Raw genomic sequence first — 8640 nt, 5'->3', positions numbered from 1 at the left:
GCCCGCCCAAGAAGCAGAGGGTGGTTCTGGGCCCTCACAGTAAGGCCTGTTCCTCTCCCACGACCTCAGGACCCCTTGGTTCAGCGGCCGCCCAGTGGCCACAGGTGGGCCGGGGGCGGGCAGGGGCTCATTCCAGGTCACTGTGTCCCCTCAGATCGCAGCGAGTATTTCAGAGACTGGGGCCATCGGCCCCAAACAGGTGGGTGGCGCCTCCCTGCAGCTGGGCCCCGCCGGGCTTCTCCAGGGCCTGAGTTACACAGAGGGGCCTGGGAGGTGGTCGGAGCCCCTCCCCTGACCCCTGGGCTGCCTTTCAGAGCCCAGACCTGCCCCCACCTCCTGTGCTGTCCCTTCCCTGATCTCTGCCCCCATGGGCAGAGAGCCAAGAAGTGGGGTCTCGGGTACACAGGGACTTAGACTTGGAGGTTCAGGGTGTGTCAGTGGCCAGGCCGGAGTTGTGCGTCCTCGAGAGTCAGGGGTGGGGGCAGCTTCACCCAAAGCCCGGTGTCTAAGAAGAGACAGTGGTCTTCATGAGAAAGTGGTTAGTGGGTGGGGGGTAGAGACACAGGCCCCACCTGGGTCCACACCACCGGCCGCAACCTCTGTCCTGTGCCTCCTCCCAGTGATGCGACTGCACCCCTATCCCCCAAACACCCTGAGATACCCCAGGGTGCAACTGGGGCCCCCGTCACAGTGCAGGTGCCAGGGGTGGGGGCTGGGGGTTCTTCTCAGGGGAGAGGAGAAATCTGGAGCAGGTCAGAAAGTTAACGGCCCAACACTCCCAGGACCCCCCGCATGAGCGAGGACGAGGGCAAGCTCCTAAGTCCAACCTGCGGGTAGGAATGGGGCCAACAGGCCACCTGGGGGTCCTGCCCGAAGCTGCACAAGGAGGGAGCGGTGCCCGGTAGAAGGCGAGGCCTTTCTCCTGTGCTGGGACCCTGGGGCAACCGCCGGGAGCCCACGGCACAGGCTGCCCGGCCCCCCCCCCTCCTGTGGGGGGCGCCCGGGGGACGCGCTGGCAGGTTGAGTGATCGGGGCGGTCCCTCTGCCCCACAGCTCTGAAGAGGGGCTTCCCGGGCAAGACGAAGTCCTCCCTAAGGGCGCTGCTCTGGGTCCACACACCGGGCCAGCTCCCAGAGCTAGCAAGGCACGAAGAGTACGAAGAAGCGATCCACCAAAGAAAAACTTCAAATGGCCAATAAAGATACGCAGCTCTGCTTACACTGGGCAGCAGAGACGTGGGAATTGGAGCAATGAGGCAGGCCACTTTTCAGCCAGCCACAGAGGGGCAAAAATGAAGGAAAACGCAACAGCTATTTACAACATTCAGAACTCAAGACCACGTGACAACAGCCGTTGCGTCGGACGCACACGTTCTCAGAACCAGAAGCCCCACCCGAGAGGGGAGCCGGTCCTCCAGAACCGTCTCCTCTCAGAGAAGCCGAGGTGATCCCAACACGCGCACCATCGCCTGTGAAGGCACGGGCGAGCGGAAGCCAGGGAAGACAGGACAGTCCGCAGCGAGGCGCGCGAGGCCAGGCCCAGAACCCTCTGAGGTGCGCCAGAGCCCCAGGCGGCCCACGCCGGCGGTCAGGGAGATGCGACGCCCAGGGCAAGGAAGGACGGGACGGGAGGAGGGCCAGCGGCTGCACCAACACACAAGGGCACAAGGACATCCGTGGGAGAAAGGCATCACTAGACAAACGTGAAACCAAAGCGAAACTGAGACGCAGCCGGTCACTTTGTATTGATGATCATTTTTATCCTTTGTCACGACTCCTCGGCACCACGAGCTGTGAGCAGAGCTTGAGAAACAGGACACGCCGGGGGCTGTCCTCCCGGTCTCCTTCCGATGGCAGGCAGAGGCCGAGGACAGAGGAGGTCGGGTGGGCTCGCACGCCCAGGAACATCACCAAGCGTGGGGGACGCTGGACCCCCCGGGGCCGTCTGCCAACTCCCCTCCCTCGACGCACTCACTTTGCTGTCTTGCAAGGACGCCAGGCCAGGTGCCGCGTGGACCACAGTGGAAAAGCAGGCGGGACCCAGCCCCCAAACCGTGGCAGTTATCAAGGGTGGGTGGGTGTGAGACTCACCTGCTCCCCGGCAAACACCAGCCCGCTTCTGTGGACGTGGTCAGAGGAGAGTGAAAGGGTGGCTGGTCCGTGATCTGCAGCCGGGCACAGGCCCAGCCCGCCCCACCCCAATGCCAGCCCGGCAGTGTCAGCCCCCCTCCCCGTGCCTGCGTCCCCAGCCCCTGCCCCACCCCCACAGCCCCGCCCACACCACAGGTCTGAGAGCTCCCTGCCTCTGTTTCCCTGCGTGGCCGCCAGCCGCCCGGAGCAGGGAACACCACCTGCTTGGAACACAAAGACACCCGGGTCTTGGCGTCCCCAGCAGAGCTCTGCCCGGTGGTGCCGCGCAGGGGACAGGGCGCGGCCGCTGCTCCTCGACATGAAAACATCGCCGCCCTCCCCACTGGTGCGGACAAGCTCAGAAGGGACGCCGAACTCCCCCGGGGGAGCTCCGGGCGGAGGAAGTGTCCTCGGACGGGTCTGCCGCACCGGCTGGCCTGAAGCCGGGCACCCGCGGTCCCCGGCAGGCTTCGAGGAGCCCCTGAGACCGCCAGCAAGAGCTGCGTTTCACAACCCGGCGTGCTTCTCGGTGAGGGGCCATTTGCCTCCTCTCTGTCCACAAAGGGCTCCGTGACCCAGAAAAGGAAGATTTCTCCCTGAAATAAGGGTGTGCAGGCTGAGTGCCGTCTCCCGGCTGCAGACACCCAGGGGATGGCTTGGGCCCCGGGCAAGCGTGGGGTGGGGGTGGGGACCGGGACCAGCGGGCAAGGAAGCAGGGGTGGGGACCAGGAGCCTCAGAGGGGCTGGGGCGGGCACGGGCCGGGCCTGGGCAGACGTTCCCACCTCTGGCTGGAGGGTTCTGGGCGGTGGAGGCCACGGGCTCTGTGTTCACCTGGCGACCCCCGGCCTCTCTGACTCAGGGCATCTCTGCCCAGCACAAACGGGCCTCTTCCGGCTCTGGGACTCAGGAGCCTGAGATCACTCTCCCTGGGCCGCAAGCAAGGCACCAGCAGGACCACAGTCCCCGTCGGGAGGACCTGCTCCCTTACCCGCCTCTAGAGCTGCCTTCCTGGCTTCGAAGCATCTTCTGATCTCTCCACACACACAGTCTTCCTTTTGTGGCAGATATCCTGCTGCCTCCCCACTACAAAGACCCCTGTAGTTGTGTTTAGAGCCCGCCGGGTGATCCAGGAACACCCCGCCCCCCAGGGATGTTCGATGTACAACTGCTGTGCACAAGGTCACGGGCACACGGGGGCCTAGCCTCTCCGCGGGCCTCGCACAGCAGCCGATGGGAGCCTGAGCCGGTGCAGATGCAGGTTTGAAGAGAAATGAGCCCGCGTGTGTCCACGATGTGTCGCCCTCAACACTCCACGCACAACCCCTGCCCCTCAGGGGCCCGGAGCATCCATGCGGACGCTCCACGTTCGGGCCGTAACGTAGCGGCCTCAGGACGTTGCAGAGCATCTGAACCATGGGATGGGAGCTCCTTTTCTCTTTCGTTGCTAATAAATTCTGCGTTACCGTTTTTCCACCAGATGATCAGTTAGACTGCACTTTAAGGAAAAAACCTTCACGTTACGCATACCCGCCAAGGGGCTCATGTGCAGGATTATGAAGGACAACGAACCAACGGCAAGAAGCAAACAACCCAATTAAAAACCGGCAGCAAATGGGAACAGACACTTCACAAGAGAAGACACACGCGTGTGAGTGGCCGACAGGTCCACGGAAAGGCGCGCACATCATCAGTCACCAGAGATGCGCCACGCCGCCGACACGGCCCGTGGCTTCACACCCACTGGAACAGCTAAATTAAGGGCTGACTCGTGCAACGCCGGCGACAACGTGGAACCAGTGTGGTCGGGGGGCGTGCAAAGCGGCACAGCTCCTTCGGGGGCTTTGCGGGGTTTTTAGTAACACCGGAGGGACATCTGCTCGTGACCTAGAGATTGTGCTCCTAAATATTTCATCACATATTTAGCTTTTCATTCAGTGTTTAGTACTGAACAAACTAAATGTTTGTTCAGCATGTAGTACGATTCCGTATTTAGCCCCTAAATAAGTGAAATTATGAGGTACCAAAGGACTTGCACAGGTAGTCGCGAAAAGCCAGAGGGAACCCGGGTGTCCGCGGATAGGACGGACAGACGGACGGCCCCACAGAGGACGCTCTACGGCAGGGACTAAGCCAGCACAACTCTATACAGAGAGGAAAAGTATCTGTCTGCAGATAGCATGAATTTATATACAGAAAGCCTTAAAGACTGCACATAAAACAGAATAAAAAACGCGTCCGGCAGTTACAGGATAGAAAACCAACATGCAAGCCTCAGTTGTGTTTCTGTACGCGAACAGCGAACAACGTGAAAAGAAGTCGTGACGACAATTTCACTACAACAGCATCACAAAGAGCAAAATATTTAGGAACACACTAAACCACGGAGGCAAAAGACTGATCCACTGAAAACCACCAAACATAAGACACAAATAGATGGGAACACATCCCATGTTCATGGATTGGGAGGCTCGATATCGTTCAAATATCAGTACTATCCAAAGCAATCTACAGATTCAATGCAACCTCTTTCAAAATCCCAATGCCCTTTCTTTGCTTGTTTGTTTGTTTACAGAAACAGGAAAGCCCGTCGTAAAACGCACATGGGCTCTCAAGGGCACCTCAATGCCAAAGCAATCTTGGAAAAGAAGAACAAAGCCGACGGCTTGCGTTTCCTCATTTCAAACCTTACTACAAAGCTACAGACGTACAGACCAGGGGAGAGAATGGCCTGGAGACGAGGCGAGCCCTCTCACATGTGGCCACACAGCTTTGACAAGGGTGCCAGGACCACTCAGTGGGAAGGGACAGTCTTCTCCACAGACGGTGCTGGGGCAATGACCTCTGCCGGCAACAGAACAGGTGGACCCTTACCTCACACCATATACAGAAGCTAGCTTGGCGTGGATCAAACCTAACAGCTAGAACTAGGGATCCCTTAGAAAAGACACAGAAGAGCTTCCAAACTTCGGGTCTGGCCATGACTTCTTGGACCAGACACCGAAAGCATGGGCAAGGAAGGGAAAACAGATAAATTGGGCAACATCAACATTAAAAACTTTGGTACATCAAAGGACACTGTGAAACGTGCAAAGGCAAACTGCAGAATGGGGGCAGGTATTTTCAATCCTGTATCTGCTCAGGGACTAATATTCAGAAAATACAAAGGGCTTTTACAACTCAAGGACAAAAACACAAAACGAGGAACCTGAATAGACATTTCTCTGAAGACACACGGACGGCCAGCAAGTGCACAGACGGACGCCCCCTGCCACTGACCACGAGGGGGATGCAGACCACAGCCGCGAGCCAGGACCTCACACGCCTGCAGGTGGCTGTTGTATCACACGTGCCACACACAGACACACACAGACACACACACTGAGACACACAGACACATACAGACAGACACACACACACCTGTTGCTGGAGGAATGTCTAAGGGCGGGGCTGCTGTGGCAGATAGTGTGGCAGTCTCCCACCAAGTGAAGCAGAATTCCGACGTGGTCCAGCAACCCCCCCTCAGGCCAACCCGGGACGGACTGGAAGCCGGGACGCAGGTCCTTGCACAGCGGTGTCCCCACGGCAGCACTAGTCAGCGCGGCCAGAAGGTAGAGACAGCACAAACGCCCACGGGCCGATGACTGCATAAGCGTCACCGGGCATGGAGTGTTACTCAGCCACGACAAGGAAGGAAAGCCTGGCACATGCCACGACATACATGAGCTTTACGTCCATCGTGCTCGGTGAAGTAAGCCGTGCACGACAGGCCCAGTCCTGTGGACTCCGTGCATACAGGGGCCCAGAGAGGTTATCTTCACGGAGACACAGTGAGGGCGGGTGGGCGCCAGGGGCCGGGGAGGGGAGGGTCCGTGTTTACTGGGGACAGTTCTGGTTTGGGAAGAGGAAGAAGCTCTGGGGACAGACGGTGGTACGCACAACCCTGTGAGTACATTTAACACCACTGAACCGCGCATTTTAAATGGTTATGGTGGGGGGGGGGGCGTCTGCATGGCACAGTTGGTTAAGTGTCTGACTTTGGCTCAGGTCACGATCTCGCGGTTTGCGGGATCGAGCCCCACGTGGGGCTCTGTGCCGACAGCGTGGAGCCTGCTCGGGATTCTCTCTCTCTGCTCCTTCCCCACTCAAGTGTGAGCTTTTCTCTCTCAAAATCAATCAATCAATCAATCAATCAATCAATCAATCCCAGACTGGGGCACCTGGGTGGCTCAGTCGGTTGAGTGTCTGACTTCAGCTCAGGTCATGATCTCACAGTTCATGGGTTTGAGCCCCACATCCGGCTCTGTGCTGACAGCTGAGCCTAGAGCCTGCTTCAGATTCTGTGTCTCCCTCTCTCTCTGTCCCTCCCCTGCTCACACTCTGTCTCTCTCTCCAAAATAGAAAATAAACATTAAAAAAAATTGTAATCATCATGGTGGTAAATGTTACATTATGTAGACCGTATCACAACAAAAAATAAATTCATTTAAAAAGTAATGTGGACAAATCTTAAAAATGTGCTATTTCACCAAGAAAAAAAAAAAAAAGAAGCTAGACCCCAAAAAGTGCACCCTGTATGGTATCACTCTTACAAATTTCAAAACGAGACAAAATGAAATTGCAGTGCTAAGGGATGCAGAGTGGGTGGAAAACATACACTTCCAGAGTTCAGGGTCGGGGCCGCCCCTGTCGGGTGCCCGGTGTGGGGGGTGGGGGTGGCCCCAGCGTCACATCAGGTAGCCGTTTCAGCGGCTGGGCGAACCACAGGAGCCGTTTCGCATCTCGGCGAGAAATGAACGGTCACTTTCTTCGCCCCCCCCCCCCCGCCCCCAGCAAGGCCAGAGCGATGCCCGAGGTCAAACACTTCTGGGAGGATGGCCAGCAGGTGGAGGGTGGGAACCCCCATCCCGATATGCGTCTCCGGGCGGGGAAAACGCACCCACAGACAGACGGCAGGTGACCCTCGGCAGCTGGTCTCCAGCACTGCAGGGCGGGGTGAGAGAGGGGCGTCCGAGGTCTCTGGATTCTGCTCACCCCGGACACGGGGGGCCGGGAGAACCCCAGGGACCACCTGCGGGAGAGCCCTGCCAGCCCCCGGCTGACCACCTGCCCCAGGCGCCGGCCCTTCTGCGCCCGTGACCTCCACGGAGGCTGGGAGGCACACGACGTAAACCGCACACAGGAAGGGCACGGCCAGCAGCCACGGTCGGCTGCGGTCACCTGGGCCCTGGGACAAGGATGAAGACACCCACCCCACGCCTGCCTGGAGGGCAAAGAACACAAGCGTGTGACCCTCTGGTCCCAGGCCAGAGGCAGAGGCGCCAGAACCGGTCTTCCAGTTAGAAGCCACCGCCACACCAGCTTTTGTTTTAGAAGATTAGCATCTCGGGAGCCTCTTTGTTGGAGCGCCAGGTGTGGCTGCCGCCTCGGGCCCCCTGCCCAGAGCCTGGACGGGAGGGACCCTTCCCGGGAGGGGCACTCACCGTGGGGGCCCCAGCGAGGCGCCCAGAGACTGGGGCAATTACATATAAAGGCTCCACGTCTGGAATGCACCTGTGCCCTCCTCTGAGAAGGGACCTCCCCAAGGGGCCTCTGAGCCGAGGGTGGCCGGGGGCGTCTCAGAACCACCTCAGCCTGGTCAGGAGGCCTGCCTGGGATAGAGAATGAGGACAGAGGCCGCCAGCTGAGCCCCGGAGCAAGGCAGGGACAGCGGTGGGGGCCTGACTTGTCACCGTCACTCATGGTGTGACTTTGAGTGGCTGACCCACCTCATTTCCACGTCTATAAAAACAAGAAAGGACTCAGCGAGCCCACGTGTGGGGCACGCTAGCACGACCTGGGACAAGGTAACAGCTGCCAGGCGGGTTAGCCTCCCCGGGCCACCGTCACACAGCACCACACACCGGGCTTAAAACAGAGAAATGTCCTCTCTCCCAGGCGGGAGGCCAGAGAGCTAAACCCGAGGGGTCAGCAGCACTGATCCCTTCTGAGGCTCGGGGGAGAACCTGTCCCTTGCCTGTCCCAGCCTTGGTGGCGGCAGCGTCCCTCCTATCTCCGCCTCTGTCCTCACGTGGCTCATCCCTCCCTGTGAGCCTGTGTCTCTCCCTCTGTCCCCCACGAGGACACCAGCATTGGATTCAGGGCCCACCCTAGTCCGGGACGACCTCACGGCAATTCTTACCTTCATCACATCTGCAAAGACTCTTATCCCAAATAAAGTCACATTCTGAGGTTCTGGATAGACATGAATTTCGGGGAGACCCTATTCAGCCCCTGAATTTCCACTCGGGAAATGCTGAGCATGCCAGGAAGGCCAAGGCTCACCTGAATGGGGGGCACGGGTGAGGGTCCTCAGTGCCCAGCTGTCAGAACACGGCCACTGGCAAGAAGGAAGGACCCCAGCCCAGGGGTTCGTCCGGTGAAGGCCTTCCCCGTGGCCACAAGCAGCACCTCGTCTCGCGACTTGGACCCCACTCTTCGCTCTTGGAGTTGCAGGCGTCTTGAGACCCAACC

This window comes from Leopardus geoffroyi, chromosome D4, assembly GCF_018350155.1.
Source record: "Leopardus geoffroyi isolate Oge1 chromosome D4, O.geoffroyi_Oge1_pat1.0, whole genome shotgun sequence".
Lineage (NCBI taxonomy): Eukaryota > Metazoa > Chordata > Mammalia > Carnivora > Felidae > Leopardus > Leopardus geoffroyi.
The sequence above is the reverse complement of the archived record's forward strand: the minus strand, read 5'-3'. Positions refer to the sequence as shown.